Source organism: Phyllostomus hastatus, unplaced genomic scaffold (assembly GCF_019186645.2).
Source record: "Phyllostomus hastatus isolate PE091 unplaced genomic scaffold, TTU_PhHast_1.1 phas_contig_40, whole genome shotgun sequence".
In the NCBI taxonomy this organism is placed as follows: Eukaryota; Metazoa; Chordata; class Mammalia; order Chiroptera; family Phyllostomidae; genus Phyllostomus; species Phyllostomus hastatus.
In genome coordinates this window covers 87,755,287-87,779,620 of record NW_025333872.1, presented here as the reverse complement: position 1 = coordinate 87,779,620, position 24,334 = coordinate 87,755,287, and the positions used below count along the sequence as shown (strand labels likewise).

At 37.8% G+C, this 24,334-nt stretch overlaps 1 protein-coding gene and 1 non-coding gene across 6 annotated transcripts in view; one reads left to right on the top strand and one right to left on the bottom strand.

Moving 5' to 3' along the window:
• TAB2 (TGF-beta activated kinase 1 (MAP3K7) binding protein 2) overlaps window positions 1-15,755 on the bottom strand; it is a 75,545-nt gene extending 59,790 nt beyond the window's left edge. For 4 of the 5 annotated variants that reach the window (XM_045843352.1, XM_045843350.1, XM_045843354.1 and 1 more), the window contains exon 1: window positions 15,370-15,755. The gene's annotated coding sequence lies outside the window, so the exon portion shown is untranslated. Of the gene's footprint in view, window positions 1-14,298; window positions 14,484-15,369 lie in introns of those variants that run through there. The other variant, XM_045843351.1, reaches the window with a different exon arrangement.
• LOC123822370 lies at window positions 6,508-6,616 on the top strand. The gene has a single exon (XR_006786322.1). It is a non-coding gene; the product is annotated as a U6 spliceosomal RNA (small nuclear RNA).
• Window positions 15,756-24,334: the final 8,579 nt, after the last annotated feature.

The window sequence follows — 24,334 nt, the reverse complement described above, 5'->3', positions numbered from 1 at the left end:
AAGCACTTAATAATGGTATCAAATCTTTTCACAATACACACAGAATTACTTCATTTTATACAGATTTAGGACAACACTCTGAAATTAGTGAGATATGTATCTATATTAATATAGCCATCTACCTATCAAGTAAGTATTGTTAAATACATATAATAAATATATATGCCCCCAAATTATCTCCCAGTCACATAATTTCTGGTGCACTTAATGTCAGAAACACAACAATCTGGTAATAAACAAAACCAATCCGAATTTTCACAAAGTTCTTCACATGCTAGAAGAATATGACTTTAATAACCTTAAATCAATGGTACAGTAGAAAGGAAAAGTTTACAGATATAGTTTTCAATAAATAACACTATAATTTCTCATCCATCAACTCAATTGATGACTCTCAAAAATTTCTACTTCTACCCTGAATCACTTGCCAAAATTCTATTTTGTACATCAAACTGCCTTGTTGATATCTCTAGTTATATGTCTAATAAGCTTTTCAAAGTTAACACGTCCAAAAAATGTCTTGATTGCCCAACTCAAACTTGCTACTTCAACTGTGTTCCCCAACTCATTCAACACCAACTCTATATAGTCGTACCTAGGTACACATCACATTTTGACAAGAAAAACAATGTTTCAGCCCTCAGTGCTTGCTCGGGACTCATCATACTTACTAGAACTCGTATGAGTCACAAAGTTGATCCACCAGAGAAAAATGCTTCATTACTTGTCGGTTTCAGCACTCATTGAGAGTTTTAGAACAAATTAACAAGTACCAAGGTACTACTCTACTTTTAATTGTTTGTGCCAATAATCTTGGAGTCATTCTTGACTTCTCTTTTATGCCTCAGCAATTCCTGCCCTCATAAGTTTTGAAACATATGCAAAATCTGACCTCTTCTCACCTTTTTCTGCTATTACCCTGGTCCAAGCCACTATCATCTCATTTGGATTATTGCAATAATTTCCAATATGTTTTCCCTGCTTACATCTTTGCTTCATTCCCACAATTTATTCCACACAGAGCAGCCAGGATGAATCTTTAAAAAGTTACCATCAGTTAACAGTTTAAAAAAGAAAAGCCAAGTGGATCACATCATACAAAGCACAAAAAGCATTTGACAAAATTCAGTATCCAGTCATGATAAAAACTCTTAAACTAGGAATAGTCTGTCAACTTGATAAACAGCATCTACAAAAAACCTACAGCTAACATTTACTTAATGGTGAAAAGAGTGAATGCATTCCCCCTAAGATCAGGAACATGACAAGCTTGTCTGATTTCACTGTTCCTATTACACACAGTACTGGAAACACTAGTTGGAGCAGTAAGGCAAGAAAAGGAAATAAAAGGCAGCATAGATGGAAAAGGAAGAAGTAAAACTGTCTCTATTCACAGACACATTACAAAGCTCATAGACTCTACCAAAAAACTCTGAGAACTGTTTAGCTTAGCAAGGTCAACTCATAGAAATCAACCATAGTGCTACAAACTGGAAATAAATAATTGAAAACCAAAATTAAAAACACAGTAGAACTTAAAATTGCTCAAAAAATGTATCTAGATATGAATCTAAAAAAACCCAAAACCATGTTTAGGCTTTGTGTTGAAAATTACAAAATGCTGATGAAAGAAATCAAAGAGTACCTACATATAAGGAAAGACAGACTGTGTTCATGGATTAAAAGACAACAAAATAAAAGTGTCAATTCCCAACTGGTCTATGATTTTAATATAGTTCCTACCACAATCCCAGTAGGATCTGTTTGTAGATTCCAAATTTTTCATGTTAAGGAGCTGAAACAAATAAAACAGTTCTGAAAAAGGAGAATTAAGTTAATTTCACTACCTGATTTTAAGACTTACTATACAGCTACAGTAATCAAGACAGTATTTACTGGTGGAGGGACAGTCACAAAGATCAGTGGAACAGAACAGAGAATTCAGAAATAAATTCTCATAAGTATAACCATTTGATTTTGACAAAGGTGCAAATGCAATTCAATGGAGGAAGGATAATTTTTTTCAACAAATGGTATCAAAACAACTGGACATCCATAGCCCCCGCCCCCCAAAAACACAAAACCAAAAACAAACAAAAAAACCCTTAATCTAAACATCATACCTTTACACAAAAATTAAGTGAAAATGGATTTTATACATGCAAGCTATAAAGCTTTTAGAAAACTTTTAGAAGAAAACAGGAATAAATCTTTGGGACCTAAGGATAAGCAAAGGGTTCTCAGACTTAATAACAAAGGCACAGTCCATTTAAAAAAGATAAATTAGACTCATCAAAATTAACTTTTTTTGCTCTGCAAAGCCCCTGTTAAAGATGAAAAAGATAAGCAGCAGACTATTAGAAAATACCTGCAAATCACATACTCAAAAGGACTTGTATCCAGAATATAGAAAGAACTTGGTAAACTCAATAAGAACACCATTAGAATATGAGCAAAAGATTGGAATGGACACTTCACCACAGAGGATATACAGACAGCAAAGAAGAACTTGAAAATATCTTCAACATCATTAGCCATTTGGGAAATGCAAATTAATACTACAATAAGATGTCACTACACACCCATTAGAATTGCTAAAATAAAAAATACTGATGATACCTAATGCTGGCAAGGATGTGGAGAAACTGAATCTTGCATATATTGCTGGTGGGAATGTAAAATGGTGCAGTCACTCTGGAAAAGTAGTAGCTTCTTATGAGTTATCACACAACCCAGCAATTGCACTCTTGGAGATTCATTGCAGAAAAATAAAAATGTATTTTCACGTAAGAACCTGTACAAAACTGTTCATAGCAGTTTTATTTTTATCACCAAAAGTCCTTCAGTCAGTCAATGGTTAAACAAACTGCAGTACAGCCCTACGATGATACACTTCTTATGATTAAAATGGAAGTAACTATTGATACATGCACCAAATTGGATGGATCTCAAGGGCATAATGCTGACTGAAAAAAGCCAATGATAACATAATATGTAATTCCATTTACCTAACACTCTCCAAGAACCAAAATTATAGTGACAGAGAACAGATCAGTGGTTGCCAGGGATTAAGGTTGAGGGAAAGGTAAGACTATATAGAGATGGTCCCTGACTTACTATAGTTTGATTTGACTATGGTATGAAAGCGATACACATTCAGTAGAAATTGTACTTGAATTTTGACCTTTTCTCAGGCTGCTGATATTGGTGACGTTGGTTAAGTGGCAGTGTGCTGCAGCTCTCCAGCAGCCACGTGATCATGAGGGTAAGCAACCAATGTTCTCCAGGGCACTGTGTTGGCAGCTTTTTGGACATTGTGTTTTGTGTTTCTACATCCCATCATGTGTACAAAACACCCATCTGTGCCTCTTGCTTCTACTGAGAAGAAGGCAATTACTCTTGAGATGAACCTCAAGATAACTGCCCAACTGCAGGCTAATGCCAAGTGTTTTGAGCACATTTAAGACAGGCTAGGTTTCAGCTTTGGATGTTGGCAGCTTAGGTTTACTAAATGCATTTCTGACTTAATGATATTTTCAACTAATGAGGGGTTTAGTGGGAGATAAACCCATCGTAGGTCAAGAAACATCTATATAGGGGTAACACAGAGAAATTTCTTTTTTGGTGATGAACAGTTCTAGTTCTATAGCTTGACTGTGATGGTTACATGGACCTATACACATGATAAATGATATGGAACTAAACACACACAATGACCAAAAAATAAATTATGTTATAAGTGAGGAGAAAAAAGGCAAATAGATCATGTCTTAAAACCCTTCAGTGGCTTCCTATCTCATCCTGAATAAAATCGAATGTCCCTACTACAATCTAAAGATGCTGCAGGAAGAGCACACACCCAGATCCCATCTACCCTTCTCCCTGTCTCAGCGCCCACTACACGGGCCTTCTTACTCTCTAACACTGCAAGCATGTTCCCACCTAAAGGCCTCTGCATTTGCTATTCCCTTCATTCGGAAAGCTTTCTCTTGATCACTTCATTTAAGTACCTGCTCAAATGTTATCTAAGCAGAGTAGTTTTCCCTGTTCCCCCGCCCCATATAATGTCATGTCTTCTTCCTCTTTTTCTCTCCATAGGAACTTTAAAATCAGCAAAAGGAATTCATATTTCTTCCTCGCCTGTTACTGCCCCCTGGTATGTTCCTGTATTGGTGAATGGCAGTCATGACCCTATACACCCAGTACTCAAGCCAGGGCACAGTACAATCCTTATCTTGTTTTACTTCACGCTCAGTATCCTCTTCTCAAATGCACCATCTACTCCTCTCCTTAATCGCAGCTCTGTTTCAGCTCCTTCTTATCTCTCACACATCTGCCTCTCTCCCCCAAGCCTGGCTCTTTTCTAAAATCTTTTCTACAATGCAGAGAGACCTTCATGGAATGTGAATTTAAGCACTTGCCTTTCATCATTTATAGGATGAAGTCAAATACTCTTTAAAAAGCATGTAAGAATCTTCATACTCCATCTCCTAATTTTCTACATCACTTCCTATTGACTCAATGCTGGTGCCCATGCACTGTGCCTAGTAACTCATAGTTACTGAACACCTGTAAACTAGCCTGCCTTCTCCATCCTTTGCACATGTTGTTCTGACTAAAATGGCCTCTCTTCTCCCAACTCATCTCCCCATCCTTGTCATGTAGCAAAGTACCTGACACATAGTAGGAACTCCAAACTACTGGATAAGTGAAATAGAGAGACTAATAAAAAAATTCAGAGATAAGACATAGTGGAAGATTTCTTGAACTAGTCAGTCATTTTGAACAGGTGTGTTATAGAAGGCATATGAAACAAACTTTATGGACTCTCTTGCTATTCTTTTAATCATGTGATATCCTATAAAAGTTGAAGTACTAATCCTGTGGCTTGGTTTGGCTAAGATCACCAGTTCAATTTTCCCATGAACCAATTACCTTCCTCAAAAAGTACTTCTTGTTCCACTTGCAGAGCTACAGCAATTGCTCTGAACAGTCATCCCATAAACTCATACCATTGTCCACGAGGGGAAAATCTCATGAAGAGAATGAGGATGTCTCACTCAGACCAACCAATCATCTCAGCTAGAAAAATCTCAAAAAAAGAAAAACACCTAAAAGAAAAAGTTATCTAAACCAATACATGTCAATACATTTTTATATATAAAAAAGCAGAACAGACTATGCAGAAATGAGAATATTGTGAAACCCCCATTTCCATGTGTTTTTCTATTTCTTTAAAAAATTACCATAAAGTGGCAAATAGTACTTAAGTCAAGTCCAGTTCAGGTGCATGGTAGTCAAAAGATAAACAAATTACACTCAATACAAATATGCAGTATCTGTATTTCACCAACTTTTGACAATGATCTCTTAGGTATCTCCTTAAGTACTTTTTCAGTTCTAGCAAATAATTACCTGTGATGCCTACATTCATCTGTTTAAGTTCCCAAGAGTGAATGGACATGTTTATCAGGGCACTAATTGCTTTTTAAAAACTAACCAAACAACTATATCGTAATTTGTGCTCAAAGGATTAAAATGGAATATGCACTGTTTTCAATTCCTTGTATTTTATTTTTTTTAATCCTCACTGGAGGACATTTGTTCATTGCTTTTAGAGAGGGAAAAAGCGAGAAACATCAATGCCAGGGAGAAGCATCAAGTGGTTGCCTCCTGCTGGACTGGGCATCCATGGCCTGGATGGAGATTGGACCTGCAACCCAGGCATGCGCCCTCACCAGGAATCTAACCATAACCTTTCAGCTACAGAATGATGATCCAACCAACTGAACCACATTGTTCAGGGCTTCAATTCCTTAAAAAAACAAAAAACAAAAAACAAAAACACACACACACAAATTTTCTTGCCTATACTGTTAAGTTTTCTATTAACTATTTTCTAGTGATGACTTAGCACCAATAAAAACCTTTGATCAGGAAATGCTAGATAACAAAAGGGCAGCATAAAAGACCAGTCCATAAAATGTCAATATGAATATTAATTTTTTAAAAATTCTCACTCAAGGACACTTTTTCATTCCTTTCTTTAGAAAGAGAGAGGGACAGGAGGGCAGCGAGCGAGAGAAACATCAGAAACCCTGATTAGTTGCCTCCCATGAGCCTGGATCAGGGTTGAACCCACAACCTAGGCATATGCCCTGACTGGAAATCAAACATGCAACCTTTTGATTATGGAATGATGCTCTAGCCAAGGCTGAATATTAATTTTTAAAGGGAGGTTTTTTCAATTTAATTTTTATGCAATTGATTATTGGTTTATTTGTTACATACAGGACAAACTGTTGCAAATTGCAGAAAAGCAAAATTAACTTGCTGATTTGAGTATTACTAAAGTAAGTGACCTATCTGAACTTTAAAATTGTCCAAAATAATTACATTTGATGAAAACAAAAATGAAACTTTTGTGTATATACATATAAATAATCCTTCACACCACTGTTGACTTTGCTGACAGCAAAGCTACTCAGCATTTAAAACACAACTGAAGTGCTTGCTTCAGCAGCACACACACACTAAAACTGGAACAATACAGAGAAAATTAGCATGGCCCCTGTGCAAGGATGACACGCAAATTCGTGAAGCATTCCATATTTTTACAGTGACCAAAGGGGAGAGAAGAGGGAATTTCAGGGGAGAATGGGAAGGGTTTACAGGAACAAATTTAAAGGACACATGGACAAAAACTAGGGGGAGGGTGGTAATGGGAGGGAAGTGGGGAGGGATGGGTGGGTAGGCTGGAATGGGAGTAAAAGGGAGAAAACTGTACTTGAACAATGATTAAAATAATAAAAAATAAAAATAAAAAAAAAACACAACTGAAAAGACCAGTATGTATCTCACAATTCTTCTTCTGCAATCATAAGTTAAAGTTACTTATCTGATGATTAATGTTTGGGTCTTCATCACTATTTGTGCTTCTGGATTTATTCTAAAGACTGCACAAAAACAGCACATGTGGAAGATTAAAGAGTACTTATTATCTCCAGAATTAGAGCTTTCACGTATCACTAGTAAGTGTTCTAAACATACTTATTAAAACTCAAGCATTTTTTAAAAAACTGTTTCATTAGTAACCGCAGTAATTAGATTTACATTTCAGTAATAAGCTATCTATTACTGTACTAACAGGAAGAGTTCTGAAGTTTATGGAATAATCAATAAACAAATGGTATTAGTAACATGTTATTAGTGGTAATATGTTAAATATATATACAAACAGCATTTAATATTAATTAGTAGAGCAAAATATTCTATAACAATCATACCCGTCTATTCAATGTATCAAGAAAAAAAATTTTAGGAAAAAAAAATCATAGAAAAAATCACAATTAATCCAGTAATAAATACTGGGAAATTTTACACTATGTCCCTTTTGAGTGTAAACATGGACACAGGAAACAGTATTGTTGAAATAACAGAAAAAGAGATTAACTAGCAACTTAGAACAGAAAAAGTACAAAGATTATTTTATACAGATAAAGTGGCACAAGTTTTAAAGTATATTTGAGGTATTTCCAAAATCTGACCCATGCCAATTTTTTAGTGCTTTTCACACAAAAGAATTAAATTATGGGTTGTAAACTACTTTCAAATTGAAAATGTAGGATTTTTCACAGGAATAGTTAAAAATACAAAGAGTTAATAATGATTTGCATGTTTATTTTGCAATTAAAAGCGATATTTTGTTTATTTCATCCTTGGTTTAAAGAGTTACAGCAAATTAAACATTATAGAAATTATTTCTTTTTCATCTATCTGTTGAGGAAAAATGAACTGAACAAGTACCTTGAGGGAAAAACTGTTTAACAAAGCAAAATTCCAATCAAATCTTCCCATTATTTAAGTTATATATTTATAATGTAACTAGAACAAGAATCACCTTATTCTAGTTGAAAGATTAATACTTCTAAAAATTAAACTTTACTAAGTAGAAGGTGTTCAAAAATGAAGATAAGTTACAGGGAAGAAAAACTTCAGCAGAGGATATTATAAGATGTATTTTATATTTTGACTAGTTTTTATTGATGCCTACTAGGTTCCAGATAGGTACTAAGCCAGCTAACAGAAGAAATACAGATAATGTAGTTAAAACTACCAGGCAGAGTAGGTGTTACTATACATATGTATTTTTCTAAAGAAAAGTCCTAGGCTCAAAGAATCTGAGTGCTGAGCCTAAGACCACAGAGCTGTAAGTTAGCAGTAACAGAACTCATATTTGAGCTTGGGTTCATCTGACTTTAAATCCCAAGTCTTTTCTTATTATACCTCACTGACTCCTAACAAGGTAAAATTAAAAGTATTTAAAGGGGTGGAGGTCAACAAGCTGACAGAGATCAACTCAAAAGCAGTATTTTCTTAAGTTGCAGAGAGAATTAAAACCAGGTAAGCTCCCCTCTACTCCTATCTCTCCAGCTCATATCAGAATTACTGTTTTTATTTCTCTGACTAAACAACACTTGCCTGTGTGAGAACTATGTTTTGCAAGGTCAAGATGCTGATTTCAAGTTTTTGTTTATATCGCCAAGTATTTTTCTCTCATTGATAGGGAATGGAAAATCTTTCTAGTCAATTACTATAGGCTCTATACTGATGAAACATGCCATATCCTTGGCCTGCCTGGCTGGCAAATTGACAGGAAACTTGTGATATGCTTAATTCTGCTTATACTAAAAAGGTTAACAAAGATATTAAAGGTCAAGCGAAATTTTCCTTAATATAAATGTTAGCATAAAACTTTAAGCTGAAACTCAAAATAAGAGTATTATTTAATAATTCGGATAAAAGTATAGGTAATAAACCTGGGAATAAGTACAACTGATTAATTGAAAATTACTTTTACTTTTTTTCTTTGTGCAATAATTCATTCTTGCAGAACCTGCCTTTTGCACCAGCCAAAGAGGCAATTTAAATGGCCAAAATTCCCCCCCAGAAACTTTCAAGTCTTTCACTAATTTTTGTAATAATATCCAGGAATGTGGCACTGCTTTTGACTTACTGTTTAGGCAAGGTTGGGGATGAGAGGTTGGATGCAGGGATCACACACTTTAACAGATTAGTTCTTTTGAATAATTCTACTAATAACAATTGGCATTCACATATTTCCAATCAAAATCTGTTAAATTCTACATATGTTACTTTTCCCTTGTCTCTCTTTACAGGACCTTTCCCGTTTTAATATTTGGCTCTGTGACTTGTACTAGGACTGTTTTTGTTTTTCTTAAATGAAACAAGAATGCTGTTTTCTTTAACGAGACAATTAAAATACTACAAATTCTTAAAATGCCTTCATCTATGTTGTACCTGTTCGTGGATAAATCAGACTTACTTACTGAAGCCACTCAAACTAATGTTCAGCAGTAGCATCTTTTTCCAGTGGGAAGTTGTTGCAGTTCAAAACAAGCAAATAGGCCACAAGAGTATTGCAATATTAAATTGTCTGTATTTCTATCACTTCTAAAATAGTAGTACTGTGTCATATCTGATTTGAATATAAAGCAATTTGTCCTATACATGTTTTTGGAGATTTTTTTACAGCCAAGAAATATTTTGTGTAAATGACTAAAGATCTTAGAACTTAAGAGAAGCATTACATTTTACAAAAGCTAAAATTATTATTATTAGGTAGAGGATAACTTGCCACAGAACTGGAAAAAGCTGACTGGTGCTAAGATTTAAACATCTAAAAATGGTTAAAGTAGGGTGGGTTGGGGTGTTTCCCTTTTCTGTGAAAACACCAATATTCCCTACATGATAGGAATCTAAGAAAGTGACTGAGCCACTAAATTCACAAAGCCAGTATAAGCCTACAGTTTCACTGAAACTGCCTTGAAGAGATAAGATTAAGTTGTCTTTTAGCAACTAAGAGCCTATAATTATGCATGAACTATTTCTTCTACTCTGTTTCCTAAAACTGCTATTCACTTTAATTTCAACAACTCACATGGAATGGGTTAACAAATACTAATCTAGCTGCAAATAATTGGCTTCTTTTCTTTCTTTCTTTCAATTTCTGGGATAATTTTCAAATTTTTGGCTAGATTAAAAGAATGGTACTCAGAAGACTTTGCATGACACCTTAGTCTATTCTTAAAATTAAAGATTCAAAGTCATGTAGTGTAGCCACTTCTCAGACTCAGAAGATGCCTACTACCAAAGAGTTGTGATACACAGCAAAACTATCAATAGGAACCATTCAACATTTAACACAGTATTTCTGCAGCTTGTAACTACAGGTCAGGCACTGAAGATATGGTGAAGTCAAGACCGAAGGCAAAATAATACATAATCTGTCCTTGAGAAACTCAATTTAGTGATCTCCCAATGGAAAAAAATGAAAACCAAATGCAATTATATTGGCTATTATACTCTTTCCTCAAAAAACTCATTCACATTTGCATTATTTTATCTTTGTAAAAGTTTTCCTTAATTGTAAATTCTCTGAATTAACCTCTCTTCACACAATAAAGGAATAATAGATAATGACAATAAGAAACATTTATTGAGTATTTACACTGTGCCAGGCACTATACTAAACATTTTACAAGTATTTTCATGAATTGGAATCTTACAAAGTATTTGTGTCTACTTGTTAAAATGCCAAGACCCAGCTCATCAACCTACAAGACAAGATGTATCACAATGTTCCAGAAAAAGGAAGACTGCAGGCTTACTGATACCACGTTGGCTAGATAACATGTACAAATTCCCCAGAAAGTACGAGTGACTGTTAAGTTAGAGTTGCATTTTAATTAACCTTATGCTATCAGACAAAACTGCATTAGTTGTTTAAACCAAATGTACATGAAACTATGTCCCACACAGTGCTAAACTTCTTGGAAGAATCGCCAACTTCAACTATGTTTAAAAGAACTCCAGATAGGCAGTAAACAAAAAAGTTGCAATTTACTGAGCCCCTTCCATATCAGATACACAAAATATGTAATTTATCATCACAATAGCCTTACAGATATTATAACTCATCTTACAGAAAACAATCAATGGGAAGCTAAGACATTGTTACTGGCCCCAAATCACAAAACCAGTAAATGGCCACCAGGACAGTAAACTCCAAATTTTCTACTGAGCCACAAAGCAGCTTTTTCAAGTACTAACAACAGAAAACTGCTATTAACTGAAACTCTATCAACTCTTAAGTACAAACATAATGGTGTTCCCAAGCTACAAAGTGTATTCTTAATAGAAGAAAAAAATTATGTATAGGATATTTTTGTTTCTGAAAGCTAGGATAATATCCATTACAGTTACTAGAGGAACAAACAGGCTATGTTCATTCCCAAAACACCTTTTCTGTTTTATTTTTCTCCACAGCACTTTTTTCTCTAAGACACACTATATTTTATTTATTTATGTCTTCCACTACTAAAATGTAAACTATAATGTGGACAGAAATTTTGTCTATGTTATTCACTGCTGCATCTGCAGCATCTCAAAGGTCCCTGGCACATACATAGTAAGTGCTCAATAAATATTTGTGAAATAAATGAAAGTTGTGTACCCAAAAGGCAGTTGGGTAAATACAGCTTCTTTCTCTTTCCTTTACTATGCAGAACCACTAAAAAGGTTAAATATTAAGATGTTAAAGATCAAAAGAAATTTACAACTCACTCAATACCAAATGTTTTACTGAAACAGATAATTAGAAACATAATAGAATTTATTAAAGTTTTACATTAAGAATGATAGGCAAATCAGAAAGACACATTCAGCAAAGCCTCATTTATCAAGCATCGTTAGGAGATAAAGGTATCTACAGAAATAAATTTCAAACGAATGTACTTTTAAGTACCAAAACTTTGATCAATTTTCATAGAGATCTTTTGTTGATATATATTCCCACAATTTTACTTCGTAGCAATTCTGACTGGGATCTCCTTCTGAAACAGCAACTTGTTAGCAGTCTTTTTCTGAGGATTAAGAAACTAAGCATATTCTGAAATGAGTTTAATAAAAATCCAAGTGAAAAGTATAAGTGAAATGCCTAACTTTCATATAGCTGGCTAGAAGCAATAAATACTGCTTAGAACTAAACATGATATTTTGAGGGCTGGAATCCTTAGAAAACAAAGAAAAAGACAGCCATTCTTAATCTGACTATAAAGGCAGTCAAGTTTAGTGGTTAACTAAAGAAAATGTAAAAAAAGTACAGTATTAGCTACTCCTATGAGTACTTAACTCATGGTTTTGTTTTGTTTTTTTACCAAGTGTTCTTGCTAAAAAACAAAGGTGCTTAAGCAAGTGTTCTTAATTTTTTAAGGCTCAGAATCATAGGATGAAATGTTAAAATACAGTAAATATTCTGGAAATATGAGCCAGTGGTAAATAAATATGAACATACATATATTCAAATTTCATACAATTTTACTGTCTCATAATCCTTACCATCCTAATGCAGAGAGTTTAAAATAAAATGACACATACAGACTGTCAGAGTCTATCAAAAGATTCAGAAGAAACCTCCTTAGGTTCAGCACGATCACTTTCCTATGCTTGGCAGCCACCACAACCTGCATCTCCAAATTCCTAGCTGCCTGAAACTGTTCATCTAATGCTCTACCAGTATCTTATGCCCCGACTTCTTATTACTGTTTTGCCCCAATTTGCACATTTGTCTGTTATTACCTCATTATCCTTCTATTTTAGAGCATCCCCACTTTTGATGGGTCAAATAAAGATGAGGTAAGTGAAACCAGGGAAAAGTTCTACTACTGTTCTCTTCTGGGTCATGGGAGCTTAGTCGAGATATAATGGAATAGAAGCCTTTCTGAATTACAGTTTTATTTATGAACTGTACATATTATACAGATTACCAAGGGCTTTTTTCCAAAACATCTATAACAAGGCAAACATTCCCCTTTAAAGTATGTTGATGATCTTTAAAAAATAAACTTTTAGTATTGATCAGGTTATATAACTAAAAAAAAAATGCTGTTTAAAAAAATTCAGACATTCCTCACAGGTTTTTTGGGGCATGAAATTCATGTGAGTTTCATGTAAATAGTCTACATTACACCTATTTTTCAAAATGCAGTATATTCAGAGATGGGTACATACATTTAATCCTAAACAGTATTTTAAGGATTTTCATTACAGGGAAAACTAGAGAAGTAGAATAAATTTTTATTTCTATCAGGACACACAAGACCAATCATATTAAGACATTTCACAAGTGTAATGTGTTACTAATACTAAAGAAGCAATATTTAATAATGACATAATTGGGGTTCTGGGTAGTACCTACCTAACACTCTGAGAGTTTAAAGACCGCATTTCATGAAGTTTAATAATTGGTATGCAAGCTTTAAATAATATCCTTAGCTGAAGGCTGATACTTCCTTCCACTGAAGAGAGGACCTAATACAGGTACTATTTAAATCAAATGGGATTGATCCAAGTTAAAATTTATTTTTCAGAGAATCTGTAATATATGAGATTCTGATCATTTCCCACTTCTTTACAAAAGCACAGCTTCTATAACGTGACAGTTCACGAAAGAGGGCTGAAAGGCTACATTTCACTAGTGTCCTCTGAGAATACTTTTAAACTCAGGAAAAGTTATTCCATGCACCCAAGAGAAAAATGAAATAATGCAGTATATTCAGCGGATGACTTACTCATCTAATTAACACATTCAACTTTCAGTTGATCCTTTAAAGATTTAAATCTTAAGCACCCTCTATTAAAAACTGAGTAGATTTTAAGGGGGGAAAAACCCCAACAGAAGTTCTGAATCACTGGAATTTTTGTTCTATTTCCTGTTAACACACTGATAGTACCATCATTCAATATTAGTCCCATACACACTTTTTAAAAGCTATAGGATTCTTTAAAAACTAACTTGGCCGTAACTTAATCTGTAGCTCATTTATCTGACAATTTCTCCCATTGTCTCTAATTTATGTGCTCAGCCAAGGCATACAATAAGACGAGAAGTGTATCTTTATAAGAGAATGCAGTTGGTTTCAAAATCTAAAATTCCAAGCTGTCAGCATTAAAAATCAGTCACGACTTCACCGTTACAAAAAGTTTAAAGACATTTTTTTTAAGTATCAATACTATGCTACTGTATGAAGAGTGTGGTAAGCAGCAGTAGCGTAAAAACTGAAAGCAAAATCCATCCCATGCCCACCAAAATTCCGGGCCAAATCTGAAACTGTAGAGTGAGCAACATAGTCTTTTGAGTAAGCTCAAGCACAAACTAACTCCTTTTATAAAATGTGAATCAACCTGACCCTCAAACGCGACACTTCGCAGACTCACCTAAACCAGACAAAATGGATGCAAAATCATACTGCCTCCCTGCTGCCTCGAACACCACCTTCGCGTCCAGGAAGGTTCCAATGAATCAAGGCGCCGCGGACAGCCTGGCCCCGGGCACCGGACTTCCACGGACCCGCGCAACCCCCGAGACGCTGCACACTGCCTCCGCGCTCCTGGAAACCCCTCTTATCAGAAACATTTGAAGAATTCCTCCCCAACGACTAAGCTGACTTGAAGAATGGAAACCTAACATCTCAAATATACTATATATGGAATGAAACGGGGCCAAACACACAAACACAAACTCCCACGGCCTCTGACACTCGGGTGCACAACTCTGCCCGGGCGACGCCGCAGCATCAGCAACCGAAAGGTACACCTGTCACCTGCGGGGCAGCGCCCGGGCCCTTGCAGCCTCCGGGCCACAACCACGATCTCAGGGGTCTGGGGCTCAGCGAACAGAAAACTAGCGTCATCCTGCGAAACTTGGGGGGCCGCACCACCACCGCGGGGCTGGCTCCCCACTCCCAGAAGGCTGCACAAAACCAGCACTGGGAAGGGAACGACGCTCTGCTCCAGACCCCCCCAGAACTCTCTCAGTCTCTCGCCCCAACACCTCGCCTGCAGGTCGTCTTTATGCGGACCCCGGCTCCCCAAAAGGAGTTTCCCGTCCCTCACTCGCATCTCACACTTGCCCGAGGGGCGGGCCGGGGACACCGGCACGGGCAGGGCCCCCCGACCCCTGGCACCCTCCCCCACCCGGGGCTCTCCCCGGCGACCGACTCCAATGAACCTCCCCCTCCCCCTACACACAGACTCCCCGGAGCTCAGGCCTGGCCCGATGCTCCCCACCCCCACCCGGGCTGGAGGACTTGTGGGGGGGCTCCCTCTCTGCCTCACCACTGGGGGAAGGAAGGAGGCGGAGGGAGGAAGAGTGAGAGGAAGAAGCGGACGCCCTGCGGGGGCCTTGCGAATCCGCAGAGCCCCTCGCAGACGAAGGGGGGTGCGGGGAGCCGAGGGGAGAGCCGAGACAGGGGATCCCGCCGAGGCCCGGCAGCGCTGTCCGCTTACCCTTCGCCGCCGCTTCCCCCTCCTCCTCCTCGGCCGCCGCCGCCGCCTCTCCCACTAGGGCAGCCGTCTCCACCGTCGCCGCTGCCGCCTCCACCACCGCCGCCGCCGCCAGCGCCGCCGCCGCCTCCGATTCCTCCCGGCAGGGGGGACACCTCAGCCCTCCCTCCCTCCCCGCTCAGCCCCTCCGATCGGCCGCCGCCGCCAACTCCCTCCGGCCGCCGCCGCCGCCGCCGCTCGTGGCTGAGGGGGAGGGGAGGGGGTCGGGCTGGGTCGCCCCGCCGGCGGCTGCTGCAGATCAAAAACGGTGGCTGGGTGGCGTCGCCGCTCCCCGCTCCTCCGCTCGGGCTCGTTCGGCCTCCCTACCTCCCGCTGCCCCCACCCCCCTCGCGCTCGCTGCCCTCCCCCCACCCCCCCCAGCTCTCGCTCGCTCTCGCCGCGGCTGTGCCAGCCCAGTGCAAATCAAAATACTGTCACACAATATGGCGGCGCGGCCGCCGGCAAACACCGCGAGATCTGCGGCCACTGCTGAGGCGGCGGTTGTGACGAGACCTCCCCCCGCCGGGCGGCGGGGGAGCGGCGGGCTGCAGCGGCGCGGGGATGCTCTTTCTCCGCCCTGCACCCCTCCCCCGGCACTCGCAGACTCCACGCCCGTCCTGCGGAGGCTGGAGGGAGGACGCTGCCCAGCGGCGCCGACTGGAGCTAGCCGCCGCCGCGGCCGCGCGAGGGAAGGCGCTGCTGCCGCTAACGGCCCGGGGAGGGCCGGCATCCTCTCTCTCCCGATCTCTTGGGTTTTTTCTTTTTCTTTTTTCCTTTTGGTCCCAACTGCACAGACTATGGAGGGGGGTGTAAAGTGTGGGGAGAAAATGCAAGGCTTTCCCTTCGCGGAGGCTCATAGCAATTTGGACGGAAAGGAGAGAGGACCTCCAGCTTGCGTCTGCTGGGGCCCGGGCGAGCGGTCAGCCTCACGGTGCGGGGTCGGGGTCTCGCGCTCTGGGCTGCTGGCGTGGGGAGGCGGACCCGACACCGCAGCTCTGCAGCCGCCCGGTGCCTCCTCCGGGCTCCGGCCGCGGAATCGCGGCAGGTGGGCCCACGGCGAGGCGGGTGTCCGGCCACTGCGGGGCGGGACACACCCCCTTGGAGCCCCGCGGCTCGGAAGCCGCGGGCTAAGGGAGGTGACTGGTGCAGGAGACCGGAGTCGTCCAGGGTGTGCAGGAGACGTTCTACACGCCCAGAACTCCCGTCTTCTAGACTTGAAAAAAGGGTCCCAGTGTTTGAGTTTTCTTGAGCGCTTGGGAAACAAAACAACAAAACAAAACAACTTTAAATGCTGCAAGCGTTTTGTCGTTTCGATTTTATTTTAATTGCACATTCCTAGAAGTCCTAGAAACAGAGCCAAAGACACTTTTAACTTGGGGGGAGAAGGGGAGACTTCTTTCTATCCTCTTAAAGAAATATTTAATTTCCTCTAGAAAAAAAACCCCACTCAGATATTTCTCACAATGTAAAATGTTTATTTAAACATTCTAGCGCTTTCATGGTGTCCAAAACACTACGGCATTTTTTCTGCTCCTGTCCAAAATGTCCATATCTCTGCCAGTTTCTTCCTTGAAACAATTCTTTCTTACTCCCCAGAAAAATCCTCGAGCACCACTTTTAGTCTTCTGTTTCCAGTGTGAGCGCTATAGCTACAGTGAGAGCCTTTTTTCCCCCCTTTAAAGCAGGTTTTAAGTACAAGCGTCTCTAAAGGGACTTGCCAGTTATTTGCCCCTCATTTAAAAATACCTGAAATCTTGGGATGCAGTACCGATTCAAAACCTTAAACTTTGAAAGTCAAAAGTATTTATTACTTATAAATCAGAATTTGTCTTTTTTCTACATTGTCGATTTCATTAGGAGGTATAAAAGTAAATTAGGATTTTAAAAATGGAAAGACTATGGTTCTAATTTATTCACTGGCAGTAGTAAGATCACTAAACTTTAATACTTTACAGTAGTCTTCTTTGAGGAATTATTTCCACACTCAATATTAAAATAATTGATGAAAAGAGAGAAAGTGTATCCCTTAATTTCACTTGCCTTTGAAACCATTATAAGCACAGAGCCAACAACTGCTTTTGAAATGGTAGAATTTTGTATTTTATACAAAAATAAATATTAAATGAAATGTATGTGTATATATTTTCATAGAGATACCATGCTTTCTAAACTTAGGAATATGATAGGTGTGAATAGGTCAAGTCTAAGAACCAGTGGGTGGCAGAGAAAGTATGTGTAACGATACATCCTGGGTCTCATCATGAGGAAGCATCAGACAAACCCAAATATAGGAAAACTATAAAACAATGGGCCTGTACCCTTAAAACATTATGAATGTCACAAGAAGACAAAAAAAAAGCTGCAGATTAAAGGAAACTAAATGAAATATGTGACCCTGAACTGGATCCTTTACTGGAGGAGAAAAATGCTATAAAGGACATTATTGGGATAATTGATGCAGTTGGGATATGGACTATAGATAAAAGTACTGTATCAGTGTTAAATTTCCAGAATATGTTATGTATGAGAATATCTTATTCATTAAAAAAGGCATGCAATTTTCTCATAAGTGGTTCAGAAAAATTACCCACAAAAAATCCCTCACCCTGGCCTGCGTGCCTCAGTTCGGTGGGTGTCATACTGCGTGAAACAAAAGGTCACCAGTTGGATTCCCCGTCAGGGCACTTCTTGGGTTGCTGATTCAGTGGGTCAGGGCATGTACCAGAGGCAGGAGATTGATGTTTCTTTTTCACATTGATATTTCTCTCCCTCTCTCTCTCCTTTGCCTTTTCTCTAAAGATAAATACAATCTAAAAAAAAACCAAACAAATCCCCAAACCCGTTCCTACATTGCACATACACATATACAGAAATTATTAACAAAAATCTAAAAGTTGGTGAATTTGTTATTACTGTTTTTATTAAGAATTAATTTTATTTCCATTGAGGTTGGAATATGATGAAAAAGGGTTATCTTATAAAATAAGGAATTAAAAATCAGCCATAAGGAAGAACTTCCAAAAAATGAGGTTTCCAAAAAACAAAAACAGATGGACTCCTAGAAAAATAATTTGCGGGACAAAAGAGAAGATATTTGCTTCTTTTGGAATCTGTGATAAAATTATAGCTTGCTTTTTAAAGATGGATTAACTGTTCTCATGCTTGAAGATGATGGTATGTGTTTTTTTTTATTGTGGTGAAAAAACATAACATTAAATTTACCATGTTAAGCATTTTAAATGTAGAATTCGGTAGTGTTAAGTATATTCAAATTATTGTGCAAGAGATTTCTAGAACTTTTTCAGCTTGTGACACAGAAACTCTATACCCACTACACACTAATTCCCTCCTTCTAGTCCATGACAACCATGTGGTATTTTTAAATTCTAAGAAATGTCTAAGTATTTAAAAAACTGGGTGAATATGGAAATTTCTGTACTATTCTTGCAATTTTTCACTAAGTTTGAAATTATCACACAATTGAAAGTTTTAAAAAACAAAGCTTTGAACTGCAAAGAAGTTTCTCTACGTGACTAAGGAAGAATGTTGTGAGATAGGTAGAGAGAGATCCTTTTGCAGGGGGACTGGCCATCTGTTTCTCAGTAACAAGTGTGAGTTTTGGTCCTTCTTCCCTATTTGCTTGAATTTGGAACAAAAATAGGAACTCTTCTATATTTGGCAAATGCGATTTCCATATTTAGTGATCCAATAAATATTCAGTGTCTGTTATCAACAAGGCTATGTGGAGAAGACAATAGGGAATAAAAGCAGTCTGTGCCTTTCAGGTACTCTTCAGTGATTACAGAAGTAAGATATAATCTCTGTACTATGTTCAGGAGCCTTTTAGTCTGTTACTGTGCTAAGACAGTGGCCACTAGCTTCCTGTAGCTATTGGACTGGCCAAAAGTTCGTTTGTTTGTTTTGTTTTTTTTTTCTATAAGATGTCTCTAGTAGTGCTTAGTCTTTAACCTCATTCAAAACAATTTTGTTAGATTGTACTGTGACAGCTGTCATATCAGCGTGCATTTAAAAAATTCAACATTGGTGAATTTTTGTGTAGCCATTTTAACATTTAAGAAAATAGGCCACATATTTGGCATATTATCTTATTATTTCAAGGAAGGTAAAAATGCAAGTGAAATGCAAAAAAAGATTTGTGCAGTGTATGGAGAAGGTGCTGTGACTGATCGAATATGTCAAAAGTGGTTTGTGAAACTTTGTGCTGGAGATTTCTCGCTGGACGATGCTCCATGGTCGGGTAGATCAGTTGAAGTTGATAGCAATCAAATGGAGACATTAATTGAGAACAATCAACATTATACCATGTGGGAGATAGCAGACATACTCAAAATATCTAAATCAATAAAGTTATTGGTGAAAATGAAAAAGCGTGTCTTTTTGTACGAAAAAAAAACCATGTGGACTTTTTGGCCAACCCAATATTTACATTTAAATTAGCTAAACAAAATGAAACATTCAGGCCCTCCATTGCACCAGCCATATTTCAAATGCTCATTAACCATCTTCACAGAAAGTTCTATCAAAAATCACAGGTAGTAGAAGAGATTACACTATACAATTAACAGCACTACAAGGCAGACTGTAATAAATACTACAGAAGCTTAAAGAAAGGAGCAATTACTTTGCAGGATGTGGCAGTAGGGAAACGTTAGGAACAGTTTTGAGAATAAGATTGCATATGGACAGGAGGAAGTGGAGCAAAAATTTTCCAGGTAAAGAAAACATGAACTAGGCAGAAAAAAGAGGCAAATTCAAAAGATAGAATTTAGTTCTGCGTATCTATAATACAAGGTATATAAAGGAGGGTAGGTCTGTATAAAACCACAAATGCTAAGCTGCTGAGCCTGGACTACTCTCTAGGCAATAGGAAGTTACTAATGGTCTTTGAACAAGATAAGAGACATGATAAAATATTTCTTTGAGAAAGATAATCTAGCAGCTCATGCATGACATGGATTGGGTTTGAAGGCATAAAGACCACATAGCGCTGCAAAAACCCAACTGAGAGATAACGAGGAGTTGACACAAAGTGGTCTATCATTAAAGATGTGTTCAACTGCATGTAACAAATCCTGATTTAAAATGGCTTATGCAATAAGGAAATTTATATCTCACAGATTTGGAAATTACGAGGTAGGCTTCAGGTTTAAAAGATTCAGAACAGAAGCCTGATACTGTCATCAAGGACCAGGTTCTTTCCATGTCTGCTCTGATGTCTTGGGTGTTGGCATCATTTTCTGGCTAATACCAAGACAGTAATGACAGTTCCTGGTGTCATATCCTGAAGTCATAACGTCCAGAGAAGAAGAGAGATCCTCTTAAGAAGGGGAAATGTTTCTGAGAACCACTTCTCTCACCCCCTGGCTGACTTCCCTCTCATCTCCTAGGCCATGGTTGAACCACATGCCCATTTATGAAGTAGTCCTTGGTCTATCCGATGGAACAAATGTTGAGGAGTCAAAGACAGGTGAGAGTTTAAGATGATTCTGGAGGTTAAGCCTAAATGAGTACAGTACATAGGAAGAGGAGAAGTTATGGGAGAAAAGGTGATTGTTGTAATAGTCCTCATTTGAGGTGCCAAAGAGATATCTAGGTAGAGATGATCGATGTGCAAAAACATGGGACTGGAGTTTAGAATGAAATAGCAAAGATGGGGCTATACATTGGACATCATCTGCAGAGAGAAAAGTAAATAAAGCCGGAGTAGAGGTGGGGTGTCTACAACACAACTCTGGAGGATGAGTTCAGCAGGGAAAACATGGTCAGAGATGTAAGTGAACTTAGACTATATATTGCCAGAAATCGGGGAGAATGGATGGAGTTTCAAGACCAACAGTGCTAGTCAGAGATTCAGAATCGTGTCTACTTAGAGACATTGGGCTGCCAACTGGAAGGTCACTGTGACCTTTAAGAGAGTTGTTTCATAGCGAGATAGGAACAGGGAGATTTCAGGAGTTATGATAGGTAGAAGCATGAAATATGGACCAGTCTTTCAAAAAGCCTGGTACTCATGAAAGAGAAAGTGGTATGAATCAGGATGTTTATAGCAATATTTATAAGACTAAAAATCAGAAGCAATGGAAATTTTTGAATATATTATTGTTTTGAAAATTTGAGTTTATATACTGAATTGTATGTGATACAGTCATTTAAAATAATGATTAAGATTATAAAGCAGTATGGAAAAAATTTTATAACATTAAATGAAGAAAAGGGATAGAAAAAACTTAAATAAAACATCAAACACATGGATTACAACACCAAGAATTATATATATATATATACATGTGCACATAAAGATACCAGAAAAATATATAAAATAAACTATATAATTCCTTGAAGTTGTTGGACCATGGGATGTTTTTCCCTCTATTTTCCAAAGTATCTGTAATGTTTTACAAATTTTATAATTAAGCTGTATATGCATATGTTTAAAATATTAAATGGCATAGACAGGGGATGGTAATGTCAGAGTACCGTAAGGTTGAAAAATATTTGCTTTTATTAGTTTTGATTTGGCAGGAAATGAGACATTTGGACATGTTTTGAGGCTGAGGTGCAAATTTAAAGTAGTGTGAAGACTGAAGATGCAAGAATGAGGTGATAGCTCTGGAGCACCCACGAGAAGCATATGGGAATAATAATGAAGACACGAAAGGAGGTTTAACTTTTTAGGGGAAGGGACATTAGCTGAGACAGAAATAAACAAGAAAGAAAGTCCCAAAATGTTTGTGTATGCATGGGCGTTTATATGTGTACAAATTGAAAGTTGATTCTTAAATTCATGTGGAAATATAAGGATATAAAATAACTCAGACAATTTTGCAGAAGAATAAAATTAAAAGACTTATTCTACCAAATTTAAAGACTTATTAAAAGGCTCAGTAATTAAGACAGTGTGGTATTGGCACAAGGATATACAAATCCACCAAAGGAACATAATAGAGACTCCAGAAATAGAACTTGATTTATGACAAAGACATTGCTGCAATTCAGTGTGGAAAGGATAATATTTTCAATATATGGTGCTGGAGGAATTGGCTATTTATACAGAAGAAAAGATTCTTGACTCCCATCTCATAACATTTACAAAAAAATTAATTCAAGATGGACCACAGACCTAAATGAGAAGTTAAAAAAAACAAAGCTTCTATTAATTAAAAGACACTATCATGAGAGTGGGTGGGGTAGAAAGAATATATTTCAATACATACATCTGACAACAAACTCATTCAGAATATGTAAAATCTTTTATAAATCAGTAAGAAAAAACAAATGACTCAACTTTTAGAATGGGGGAAACTCTACAAAGTTGATTTCCAAATAGCCAATAAGTTTACAGAAAAGTGTTCAACATAATTTCATATTGTGGAAATACAAATTACAAACACAATGACTTATCACTACCTACCCACCAAAATGACTAAAATTAAAAAGTCTGACAGTGCCAAGTGTTGGCAAAGAAAGATATAGAGCAACCTGAATCCTCATGCACTGCAGATGGGAACATAAATTGGTTCAACCAAATTGGAAATCCCTTTGGCAGTATCTAAATAAGCTAAATATATGCCTACTCTATGACTCAACTATGTTGGTTTATTTTATGTGTCAACATGGCTGGGTTATGGTGTCCAGACAATTAGTCAAACATTATTTGGGGTATTTCTGCAACTGTGTCTTATATATTAACATTTAAATTGGTGGACTTTGAGTAAAGCAGTTTGTCCTTCATAGTGGGTGGACCTCATCCAATCATCGAAGGTTTGATTAGAACAAAAGAGCAGCTTTCCCCAAGTAGGAGAAACTCTCCAGCAGATAGTTTTTTGATTTGACCTGGAATATCAGTTCTTCCTGGTTCTCCCGTCTGATGGCTTTTGACCTGAAACTGTGACATTGGCTCTAGCTTGCCAGCAGTCATTCTGTAAATTCTGAATTTGTCAGCCTCCATAATCACATGAGTCAATTCCTTATCTATCTACCTACCTATCTATCCTATTGGTTCTGTTTCCCTGGAGAACTCTGGCTTTCAACAATTTCACTCCTGGGTGTATACCCAGGAGAAATAAGTGCATATGATCATCAAAAAGCATGTACATGAATAGTCATATCACATTTATTCATAATAGCCCAAAACTGAATGTTCACAATTGCATTATTCTTACTAGCCCCAAAGTGGCAACAACCCAACTGTCTATCGAGAGAAGGAAGAATAAGTTGTAGTATATTTATACAATGCAATATTACTTAATAAAAAAGAATGAACAAATCCATTTACTTATGGTCAATTAATTTTCAGTGAGGCTGCCAAGACAATTCAAGAAGGAGAGAGAATAGTTGTTTCAACAAATGGTGCTGGGACAAATGTATATCCATATGCAATATTTACAGCAACATTATTCATAATAGCCAAAACGTTGAAACAACCCAAATGTTCCTCAACTGATAAATGATAAGCAAAGATGGTATACCCATACAAAGAACATTATTCAGCAATAAAAAGGAATGAACTACTAATACATGTTACAACATGGATGAATCTTGAATCCGTTTTACTTAAGCCAGTCACGAAAGACCATACTGTATGGAAAGACTATATACTGTATGATTCCATGTATATGAACTGTCCTGGGTAGAAAAATCCATAGAGACAGAAAATAGATAAGTATTTGCCAGAGGCTGGAGGAATATGGAGTGACTTTTAATTGGTACAGGGTTTCTTTTTGGGGATAATTAACATGATCTAAAATTATATATTGGTGATGGTTTCATAGCTCTGAATATACTAAAAACCACTGAATCTTGCACTTGGAAGGGGTGAATTTTATGGTATGTAGACTGTATTTTAATAAAGCTGTTACATATTTTAAAGGAGTGAATTAGTGATACACTTAATAAAATAGATGAATCT